Source organism: Canis lupus, chromosome 21 (assembly GCF_011100685.1).
Source record: "Canis lupus familiaris isolate Mischka breed German Shepherd chromosome 21, alternate assembly UU_Cfam_GSD_1.0, whole genome shotgun sequence".
In the NCBI taxonomy this organism is placed as follows: Eukaryota; Metazoa; Chordata; class Mammalia; order Carnivora; family Canidae; genus Canis; species Canis lupus.
The window spans coordinates 38,249,904-38,262,179 of NC_049242.1; the positions used below are offsets into that span (position 1 = coordinate 38,249,904).

At 44.0% G+C, this 12,276-nt stretch overlaps 1 long non-coding RNA gene across 2 annotated transcripts in view; it reads right to left on the minus strand.

The window, feature by feature from the left end:
• The window catches only part of LOC111091565, a 145,727-nt gene that overhangs the window by 39,198 nt on the left and 94,253 nt on the right, over positions 1 to 12,276 (minus strand). The window lies entirely within an intron of this gene.

Here is a 12,276-nt window from a genome sequence, read left to right on the forward strand (position 1 = left end):
ACTGTTTTTTAGTGAGATATGAGAGAAACCATATAATGATTGTCCTTCTCCAACTGACTTACTTCATTCAGGATAATACCCTCCAGTTCCATCCATGTTGAAGCAAATGGTGGGTATCTGTTGTTTCTAATGGCTGAGGAATATTCCATTACATGTATATACCACAGCTTCTTTATCCATTCATCTTTCGATGGACACCGAGGCTCCCTCCACAATTTGGCTATTGTGGACATTGCTGCTATGAGCATTGGGGTGCAGGTGTCTTGGCTCTTCACTGCATCTGTATCTTTGGGGTAAATCCCCATTAGTGCAATTGCTGGGTCATAGGGTAGCTCTATTTTTAACTCTTTGATGAACCTCCACACAGTTTTCCAGAGTGGCTGCACCAGTTCTCATTCCCACCAACAGTGCAAGAGGGTTCCCCTTTCTCCACATCCTCTCCAACACTTGTTGTTTCATGTCTTGTAAATTTTCGCCATTCTCACTGGTGTGAAGTGGTATCTCATTGTGGTTTTGATTTGTATTTCCCTGATGGCAAGTGATGTGGATCATTTTCTCATGTGCTTGTTGGCCATGTGTATGTCTTCCTCTGTGAAATTTCTGTTCATGTCTTTTGCCCATTTCATGATTGGATTGTTTCTTTGCTGTTGAGTTTAATAAGTTCTTTATAGATCTTGGATACTAGCCCTTTATCTGATTGATCATTTGCAAATATCTTCTCCCATTCTGTAGGTTGTCTTTTAGTTTTGGTGACTGTTTCTTTTGCTGTGCAGGAGCTTTTTATCTTGATGAAGTCCCACTAGTTCATTTTTGTTTCCCTTGCCTTCATAGATGTATCTTGCAAGAAGTTGCTGTGGCCAAGTTCAAAAAGGATATTGCCTGTGTTCTCTAGGATTATGATGGATTCTTGTCTCACATTTAGATCTTTCATCCATTTTGAGTTTATCTTGGTGTCTGGTGCAAGAGAGTGGTCCAGTTTCATTCTTTTTTTTTTTTTTTTGGTTTCATTCTTCTGCACGTGGCTGTCCAATTTTCCCAGCACCATTTATTGTTTTTCCAGTTGATAGTCTTTCCTGCTTTGTTGAATATTAGTTGACCGTAGAGCTGAGTGCCCATTTCTGGATTCTTTATTCTGTTCCATTGATCTGTGTATTTGTTTCTGTGGTATTGGCTGGTATCTTGGTGAGAATTTTGACTCCCACGTTTATCAGGGATATTGTTCTGTACTTCCCTTTTTTGGTGCAGTCTTTGTCTAGTTTTGGGATCAAGGTAATGCTGGCTACATAGAGTTTGGGAGCTTTCCATCCTTTTCTATTTTGAAATAGCTTCAATAAAATAGGTTATTTCTTTAAATGTTTGGTAGAATTCCCCTAGGAAGCCACCCAGCCCTGGATTCTTGTTTGTTGGGAGGTTTTTGATGACTGCTTCAGTGTCCTTGCTGGTTATGGGTTTGTTCAGATTTTCTCTTTCTTCCTGTTTCTTTTTTTATTTAATATTTTACTTATTTATTCATGAGAGACACAGATAGAGGTAGAGACATAGGCAGAAGGAGAAAAGCAGGCTCCATGCAGGGGCCTGATGTGGGACTCAATCCTCGGACTCCAGGATCATGCCCTGAGCTGAAGGCAGACAGACGCTCAACCTCTGAGCCACTCAGGTGTCCCCCTTTCTTCCTGTTTCTGTTTTGGTAGTTGGCACATTGCATTACTTCCAGATTTCCTAATTTGTTGGCATTCAGTTGCTCATAACATGTTCTTTTTTTTTTTAATTTTGTTTTAAATCTTTATTTATTTATGATAGTCACAGAGAAAGAGAGAGAGGCAGAGACATAGGCAGAGGGAGAAGCAGGCTCCATGCACCAGGAGCCCGACGTGGGACTCAATCCCGGGTCTCCAGGATCGCGCCCTGGGCCAAAGGCAGGCGCCAAACCGCTGCGTCACCCAGGGATCCCTCATAACATGTTCTTATAATTGTTTGTATTTCTTTGGTGCTAGTTGTGCTCTCTCCTCTTTCATTCATGATTTTATTTATTTTGGGACCTTTCTCTTTCTTTTTGATAAGTCTGGCCAGGGGGTTATTGATCTTATTAATTATTTCAAAGAACCAACTCCTAGTTTTGTTGATCTGCTCTATCATTCTTTTGGTTTCTAGTTCATATATTTCTGCCAAATCCTATTGATTCTCTTCTCCTTGGGTTCAGGCCTTTTTTTTGGTGCTCTTTCTCCAGCTCCCTTAGGTGTGAGGTTGGTTTTGTGTTTGAGACCATCCTTGCTCCTTGAGAAAGGCTCGTATTGCCATATACTTGCCTTCTAGGACTGCCTTTGCTGCATTCCAAAGGTTTGGAACAGTTGTGTTTCCATTTTCATTTATTTCCATGAATTTTAAAAATTCTTCTTTAACTTCCTGGTGGACCTATTCATTCTTTACTAGTATGCTCTTTAGCCTCTATGTATTTGAATTTCTTTCCATATTTACTCTTTTAATTGAGTTCCAATTTCAAAGCATTGTGGTCTGCAAATATGCAGGGAATGAAACCAATCTTTTGGATCCTATTCGTGACCCAGTATGTGATCTATTCTGGAGAGTGTTCTGTGTGCAGTTGAGAAGAATGTGAATTCTGTTGCTTTAGGATGGAATGCTCTGAATATATCTGTCAAGGGACGCCTGGGTGGCTCAGCAGTTGAGCATCTGCCTTTGGCTCGGGGTGTAATCCTGGGATTCAGGACGGAGTTTCGCATCGGGCTCCCTGTGAGGAGCCTGCTTCTCGTTCTGCCTGTGTCTCTGTCTCTCTGTGTGTGTCTTTCATGAATAAATAAATAAAATGTTTTAAAAATATATATCTCACGTCAACAGGTTCAGTGTGTTATTTAAAGCCCTTGTTTCCTTATTGATTTTCTGCTTAGATATTCCATCCATTGCAGTCAGTGGGGTGTTAAAGTCCTCTTGAATTGTTGTATTATTCTCAATGTGTTTCTTTAATTTTGTTATTCATTGGTTTATATAATTGGCTGCTCCCATGTTAGGAGCCTAAATACGTACAACTGTTAGATCTTCTTGTGGGATAGACCCTTTAATTATGATATAGTGTCTTTTCTCAGTGCTTATAGCAGTCTCTGGTTTAAAAATCTAATTTGTTGAATATGAGGATTGCTACCCGAGCTTTCTTTTGATGTCCACGGCATGCTCTATGGTTTCCCACCTCCTCACCTTCAATGTGGAGGTGGTTTTGTGTCTAAAACAAGTCTCCTGCAGACAGTCTCTCAATGAGTCTTTCTTTTTTGTCCAAACTGATACCCTCTTCTTTTGATTGGGGCAGGTAGCCCATTTACCTTCAGAGTAACTATAGAGAGATATGAATTTAGTGCCATTGTATTACCTATAAAGTCTTGGTTTCAAAAGAGGAACCATGTCTGTTCCTTTCTGGTCTATGTTACTTTGGGGCTGTCTCTTCACTTAAAGGATCCCCTTCAATATTTCTTGCAGGGCTGTTTTAGAGGTCACAAATTCTTTGAGTTCCTGTCTGTCCTGGAAGCTTTTTATCTCTCCTTCTATCATGAATGACATCCTAGCTGGATAAAATATTCTTGGCTGCATGTTTTCTCATTTAGCATCCTGAATATATAATGCCAGTCCTTTCTGGCCTGTAGTCATCAGGACAGTATGGTACTGGCACAGAAACAGTCACATAAATCAATGGAACGGAATAGTGAACGCAGAAATGGACTCTCAACGCTATGGTCAACTGATCTTCAACAAAGCAGGAAGATATATCCAATGGAAAAAGGACAACCTCTTCAACAAATGGTTTTGGGAAAATTGGACAGCCACATGAAGAAGAATGATACTGGACCATATCCTCACACCATACTTACAAATAGACTCAAAATGGATGAAGGACCAAATGTGAGGTGGGAATCCATCAAAATCCTAGAGGAGAACACAGGCAGCAACCTCTGTGACCTCAGCCACTTCAACTTCTTACTAGACATGTCTCTAAAGGCAAGGGAAACAGGCAAAAATGAACTATTGGGAGTTCATGAGTTCATCAAGACAAAAGGCTTTTGCACAGCAAAGGAAACAGCCGACAGAAGCAAAAGACAACTGACAGAATGGGAGAAGATATTTGCAAATGTCTTATCAGACAAAAGGCTAGTATCCAAAATCTTTAAAGAACTCATCAAACTCAACAGCCAAAGAGCAAATAATCCAATCAAGAAATGGACAGAAGATATGAGCAGACGTTTCTCCAAAGAAGATATACAAGTGATCAACCAGACACATGGAAACAATATCCACATCACTTAGCATGAGGGAAATACGAATCAAATCCACAATGAGTTACCATGTCACACCATTCAGAGAGGCTAAAACTAACAAGCCAGGAAACGACAAATGTTGGTGAGGATATGGAGAGATGGGGGCCCTTTTGCACTGTTTTTTGGGAATAAAGCTGGTGCAGCCACTCTGGAAAACAGTGTGGACATTCCTTGAAAAGTTAACAATAGAGCTCCTCTACGACCTAGAATTGCACTACTGGGTATTTACCCCAAAGATACAGATACAGTGAAATGACGAGACACCTGCACCCCAATGTTCATAGCAGCAATGTCCACAATAGCCAAACTATGGAAAGAGCCTAAATATCCTTGGACGGATGAATGGATAAAGAAGATGTAGGGTCTGTATATAATGGAAAACTATTCAGACATCAAAAAGGAAATCTTTCCATTTGCAGTGATGTGGAGGGAATTATGTAGAGGACATTATGCTAAGTGAAGTAACTCAATCGGAGAAAGACAATTATCATATGGACTCTACTCCTATGTGGAATTTAAGCAACAAAACAGAGGATCATAGGGGAAGAGAGGAAAAAAATAAAACAGTACAATCCAATAATACATTATACGTTAATTGAATTCAAGTAAAAATAAAAATTAATAAAATAAAATAAAATAAATATTCTCCAACTATTTAAAAGAAAAAGTGCAGGTATGTAATGTAAAAGAACAGAAATACATGTTGCAGGGAGAGTTTATCAGCTTGCCATAAAATTGTGTTTTCAAACAAGATTTTTACCCTGATTTCCTAGTATAATGTCATGAAGTAAGATCATAAAATAAAGAGCCAAATAGTCAAATGACTATTTTATTTTATTTTATTTTATTTATTTATTTTATTTTATTATTTTATTTTAATTTATTTATCTTTTAATTTATCTTATCTTTTAGAGAGTGTGTGTGTGAGCAGGGGAGAATAGAAGGAGAAAAAAAAAAAAAGAATAGAGGGAGAAGGAGAGTCTTAAGCAGGCTCCATGCTTGGTGCAGAGCCCAGTAGGGATTGGTCAGGAACCTGAGACTTAATCAGGGCCAAATTCAAAAGTGTCATCCTTTTTTTTTTTTTTTTTAACTGGCTATGTTCAATTTATTGTTTTGCATAGTTCAGTCTTAATATTTAGTATTATTTAAAAGTTGTATTTTACGTATTTTTAGATCAGTACAATTTATAAAATAATTTGTATATAAATAACTTTTGTATTATTTTTTTTTAAGATTTTATTTACTTATTCATTAGAGACACACACAGAGAGAGGCAGAGACACAGACAGAGGGAGAAGCAGGCGCCATGCAGGGAGCTGGATGTGGGACTCGATCCTGAGACTCTGGGATCATGCCCTGAGCTGAAGGCAGATGCTCAACTGCTGAGCCACCCAGGCATCCCTGTGTGTATATATTTTTTTTTTTTGGAGTTCAATTTGCCAACATATAGCATAACACCCAGTGCTTATCCCATCAAGTACCCCCCTCAGTCCCCCGCACCCCGTCACCATCCCCACCCCCTTATCCGGGTGCGGACCTCCCCGATGGGCTGTAACCCGACAGTCGCCCAGAGGTTGGGTCGAGGGAGCTCTCGGGCAACGGGCCAGATCCCTCAAGGCAGGGGGGGACCTAGAGTGCCATTCTTAACTGACTGAGTCACTAGGGCATTCTTATTTTATTTAAAAATATTATTGCTTTTTAAATACCAGAGTAATTAACATACAGTTTACATATCATATGTTAGTTTCTGGGATATATATGGTGATTCAACTATTCATTACTGATCACGATAAGAACCTATCCCCCCGCCCACCTCCCCTCTGGCAACCACCACTTTGTCCTTTATATTTTAGAGTACATTTTTTTTCTTTGTCTCATTTTTTTTCTTTGTTTTTATTATTAAATTACACAAATCCGTGAAACTGTGTAGTATTTATCCTTCTCTGACTGACTGCTTTCATTTAGCATTATGCCCTCTAGATCCATCTATGTTGTTGTAAATGGCAAGATTTCTTATTTATTTATTTATTTAAATATTTGCTTTATTCATGAGAGAGACACACACAGAGAGAGAGGCACAGACACAGGGCAGAGGGAGAAGCAGGCTCCATGCAGGGAGCCCTGATGTGGGACTCGATCCTTGGTTTCCAGGATCACACCCTGGGCCGAAGGCAGGCTCCAAACCACTGAGCCACCCGGGCTTCCCTCATTCTTTTTTATAGTTGGCTCATAGTCCATTGTATATATACCACATCTTCTATATCCATTAATCTTCCAATGGACACTTGGGTTGCCTCCATATTTGGGTATTGTAAAAGTAATGCTGAAATATAGAAGTGCATTTATCTTTTCAAATGAGTATCTTCGTATCCTTTGGGTAAATAACAAATACTGGAATTACTGGATCATATGGCAATTATATTTTCTTTTTTTATTTTTGGCAATTATATTTTCAATGTTTTGAGAAACCTCCATACCATCTTCCACAGGGGCTATAGCAATTTGCATTCCCACCAATGGTGCATGAGGTTTCCTTTTTCACCACAATCTTGCTAACATTTGTTGTGTTTTATGTTTTTGACTTTAGCCATTCTGACAGGTGTGAAATGATATCTCAATGCAGTTTTGATTGTATTTCTCTGTGGAGTAACCATGTTGGGCATATTTTGGCGTTTCTGTTGGTCACGTGTATGTCTTCTTTGGAGAAATGTCTTTTCATGTGTCCTGCCCATTTCTGAATGGGATCCTGTGCTTTTTGGTGCTAAATTGTACAAGTTCTTAAATATTTTGGATATTCACTATTAGATATATCATTTGCAAGCATCTCTTCCCATTCAGTAGGTTTTCTTTTAGTTTTGTGGATTGTTTCCTTCACTGTGCAGAGGTTTTTCTTTTGATAAAGTCCTAATAGTCTATTTTTGCTTTCATTTCCCTTGACTGAAAACTCGTATCTAGAAAAATGTTTCTTTGACCAATGTCAGAGAAATTACTGCCTGTGCTCTCTTCTAGGACTTTCATGGCTTCATATCTCACATTTAGGTCTTTAATGCATTTTGAGTTTATTTTTGTGTATGTTCTAAAAAAATTGGTCCAGTTTCACTCTTTTGCATACAGCTGTCCAGCTTCCCCAACACCACTTGTTGGAGATTGTCCTTTTGTCATTACATATTTGTGCCTCCTTTTGTTGTAGACAAAAATCAACCATAAAAACATGGGTTTCTTTCTGGGTTCTCTACTCTGTTCCATTGATCTATGTGTAGAGTGATTGACCTTTAAAGTAAAGCTTGAAACTGCTGGGAGCCACCCTAGCACCCTCAGGTGCTAGCACCTGATTCCTCTCACACAGCAGCAGCCTGTGTTTTGTAGCCACCAAAGAACTCAGAGTAAGGAATGAATGTAGGCTTTGCAGGCTTAAGGCAACATGGCAGCCAGGGGACAAGTGCTGAGGCAGCAAAGTGAGATGGCTATGAAACTGGCTACTAGAGTAGGTCATTTCTCAGCCATTCTGCAGTCACCACTGTACTGATGAATGGTATGGTTGGTTCTCTCATCAGAAAAATGCAGTCCAAGGACACGTATATCTATAAATGATTCTATTTATAAATGATTCGAGGTTCTTTTGTTAGAAACCTCGAGTCATGGGGGCAATCACATTTCTGTCAAAGTCCGTGGTCCCTTAGAGCAGAGCAGTCACCTACAACAGCCTCAAGTGGCAGAGTCCAACCTCCTGCCACACAGTCTCTATGATGCTGCCCTCACCATTTTGGCTCTGCACCTCCAGGTGAAAAGCCTGTGGCCAAAACTCAGGGCCTACACCACTGAGCCCCAAAGTTCCCAACTGGGTCTCAGCAGGGGCTATCTGTATGTAGCCTCTAGAAGGCACTGAGCCTGGGATCTACCATCCGGAGCCCTGTCCCTTGCTCAGCTCTGCTTTCTTCACTCTGTGCCTAAGTGCATTTTCATCCCATCAACCAGGTTTCCCATTCCTGGTTCCCCCACAGCCTTGCCAATATATCCTGCCAGGAGTTCTCCAGCCCGGAGCTTTCATTCCCTCACGGCAGTGCAGCACCAAGAGTTAAAAAGGAGGAACGCTGAATAAGGACATCTCAGAGGCAGGGTGTCCCCAAGCAGAGGCCACCGACCTGGAAGGGGAAGAGATGTGGCACAAGGCAGGTGTGTCCTAAAGTGCTGAAGCTTTTGGGGACCGCTGCTCTTGTCACTCAGAGCGCAATCGGGGCTAGTTTCTGGCTGGCTGGGGTCTCTGCCTGCCACCTACAGCCCCGTGATGCAGCCCAACCAACCGGGTTCTCAGCCCGCCCTGTGGGCGGGGGGATTTGCAGCCGGGGGCTCTCAATGCACGAGCAATGGCCATGCTTGCAGAGGCGCTGGGATACTGTGTATAGGCTGAGGGTTGTGCACTGCGTGCGTGCTCAGACTCCGAGATCCTGGCAACAGGGAGAAGCTTCTTTCTAGGTACTCTACACGTTGAGGGCAGCAAGTCAGGACTGCAGACCCTCTAGGTGTGACATCGGGAGTGAAAGGATCGGGAGTCGGGTCCTAAATCCCTCCTTTGCGTTGCTGTATAACTCTGTTTTAGGGCACATACTTAAAATTGAGAGTTAGTGTAAATATGATGAGAGCAGATCATCCCATCATGCTGTTTGTGGATGCAACCCCATGAAAAGCTCAGATAATGTTCAAAGTTTGCCTGTCTCAGGGCGAGCTGCACACACAAAGATCTAAACTTGTTCCTTCATTGCACTTGATAATCAGGTAGGAGCTCAGCGGAAAATGGTTTGGATTCTTTTTTCTCTTTAAATTATTTTATTCAAGAAGGTTGAGAGGAGGGGCACCTGGGTGGCTCAGTTGGGTAAGTGTCTGCTGTCCTGGGATCAAACTGCACTTGGGGCTCCCTGCCTAGCAGGAAGCTTGCTTCTCCCTCTTTCTGCCTGCCGCTCCCCCTGCTTGTGCTCTCTCTCTCTCTGTCAAATAAATAAATAAATCTTTTTTTAAAAAAGGCTCTATTTGAAAAAAAAGAAGAAAGGAAGAAGAAAGAAGAAGAAAGAAAGAAGAAGAAAGAAAGAAGAAGTAGAAGAAGAAGAAGAAGAAGAAAGAAGAAAGAAGAAGAAAGAAGAAAAAAGAAGAAGAAAGAAAGAAGAAAGAGGAAAGAAGAAAGAAGAAGAAGAAGAAGAAGGTTGAGAGGATAGTCAGGGGGATCACACTGATCTCTGACCCAAAACTCTCAGTTCTCCTCCCGCAGTAGGACAGGAAAAACGTGGGGACTCTAGTCCCACCGGACAAAGCTGAAAACAGACAGGACCCACGAATGCAGATGGCCATCCTTCAGTTTGTCCCCCACAGGCAATGAATGGCCAGGATACTTGGCATGCAGCCTCAGACTACCTCAAAGGGAGCTGGTAGGGAGTGCCACAGTTCTGGGAGTGCTGAGGGTCCTACTTTGCCAGAGGCACCCCTATGCTGAAGGCATCCACCACACTTATGGACACGGTCTTGTCTGGGATCTGGGTGAAGCACATATTGTGCCTGTCGTCCCTGCGATACCTTCCACTGTGGAAGTCATGACGGTAGGGGTCCCCCCGACAGCAGGTGGGAGCTGGAACTACTCAGAGGCAATCAGGAAGTTGTGGCCATCGATCTCCTAAACTTCTTTGAGAAAGCACTTCTGTGGTTTGTCCGCTTCTCCCACCAGGCAGCAGTGTCACAGGGCTTTGTGGAAGATGAATCTTGTGGGACCTGGTGCCGAGCTCCGCGTCCAGCCACGCACCTGTGTACTCAGGCACTGATGGCAGGGAGGACACACTGCTGCCAGTCCCCCAGTTGCGGTGGTCCGTGGTCACAGCTACGAGCTACGGGGCAGACTTGCCTTGCCTACCGGGGGACCTGACTCTGGAGGGGGATGGAGCTCAAAATGTGAGCCTCCTCACACCAAGTTATTCAATACGGTTACAAAACCAAGAGCAAAATAGGCAAGTGGCTATCTTAAAATCAGTATTTACCTTGGCGACTTATATACTAGGTCGTGTTCTATGTAGCCCTAAGTTTGCAGAGGTTTCAGGATAGCTGAACATAATCTAAGCAACCCGCATGCATGAAGGTCTACACTTCCTTGAATTTACTCGGTAAGTCAGGGATGGACTCAGTGGAGAATGGTTTTGTAGTTCACACTAGAGGAAGAACCCGCCGTCCGGCCAGTCCACCGTGAGGAGAGCGAGTTTTATTTATTTATTTATTCATTTTTAAAGATTTTATTTCTTTATTCGTGAGAGACACACACAGAGAGGCAGAGACATACGCAGAGAAAGAAGCAGGGTCCATGCAGGGAGCCCGATGTGGGACTCGATCCCAGGACTCCGGGATCACACCTTGAGCCAAAAGCAGACACTCCACCGTGGAGCCACCCAGGTGTCCGGAGAGCGAGGTTTAGAGACTCCATTCACCAGTCCCGAACTCACTCCCTCAGGGTCAGGTGGTACCAGGGGTTTAGATGGAAGACAGCGCTATACGGGCATCTTGGAAACTAGGTGTCCCCGACACAGAGGCCACCAAACAGGAAGGAAAACCGGGGCACAAGGCACAGGTGTCCTATGAAATGCAAAGTCTCCTGTGAACCGAGGAGAGGGGTGCACTGCTGCCCGGATTGCGTACGATGTACCCGGGCGGTATTTCTGCTCCGCCTGGGAGAACCACCTAACTGGGTCCCTGCCTGCACGGCACAGCCCGGGTACAGAGTCCTCCCCGACTGGGCTGGCACACCTTGCTTGTCACCGCAATTCTGGCGCGTTGCTTGCGCAGTTCTGGTGCGTCCCTGGCGCAAATCCAGCAGGTACCCTGTGCCAAATGCTGTGCCACAACCTGCCTAGCCCTGCAGGTACCTGTGTAGAGAATGAGGACTGTGCGCTGCCCTCTGGCCAGGAGATCCTGGGAACCTTGAGAAGCTTCTTTCTTAGGGCTCTATGTTTAAGAGCAGCAAGTCGGGTCTCAGGACCTCAGAGGAGCTGGCAGTGGAAAGAACAGGTGGAGGGGTCCTAAAACCCTCCAGTTGGTGGGTCCTGGAGAGAGTGGAGGTGCAACACCGAGAGCATGCTTAAAATTGAGAGTGAGTGCGGGTGTGGTTTGAGCAGCTCACCACCTGCTTCGGCGTGTCAGAGGGTCGGAGGCAGCTTGGGCTTGATTCAGGGGGATCCCTCGTGGATGCCCGGGTGTCAGACCCACTGTGCCCGCCTGTGCTCTGGGGAGCACGCGCACGTTTAGAGGTAGAAACGAGTTTGGGGGAAAGCTTTGGGTGTGAGCGTCCGTATCCACAGCAACTCTTCACTATCTTCACGCCAGCTCTGCTCTCTAGTGGAGGACTGAAGGGCGGTGGATGCAGGCACGGGGCTGGAATTTCACGCTCCTGGGATAACTTGGCAAACAGCCGCCGGAAGCCAGGGGCAGCTGAGCAAATGGCTCCAGCAGGCTGAGGAGCGGGAAGTGATGGATGGCGAGCTAGGAAGAGGAAGGGTGGATGTCCATCTGCAGCCCTGGGAAGCATCGGTGCTTTACACCCTCAGGCTCAGCCCCCACGGGGCTACCAGCATCTCTTCACCCACTTGACAGACCGCCAGGGGCCAATTGCAGACGCCACACATGGTGGGAATCTGGAAAATTGAGACCGCGATTTCACTGAATCCTCCATGTGGACCTGAGGGCTCTTCTAAATCCCTCCTTAGCTAGAGAACAGACACATTGCTACTAATGAGAACATTCTGTCAAGATGGCTATATGGTCCCATTTCAAAGATGAGTATAGTGAGGTGCTGGGAAGTTAATTGCCCTTGATCTTTTGCCTGAAATTAGCACAGCTACATTCAGTTCTGACAACGTTCTTGCAGTCACTTGCATCTCTTGCTTTCCATTAACCCTGCCCCTCTGTGAGTGATTCCAGCTGCCGGAATCGGACA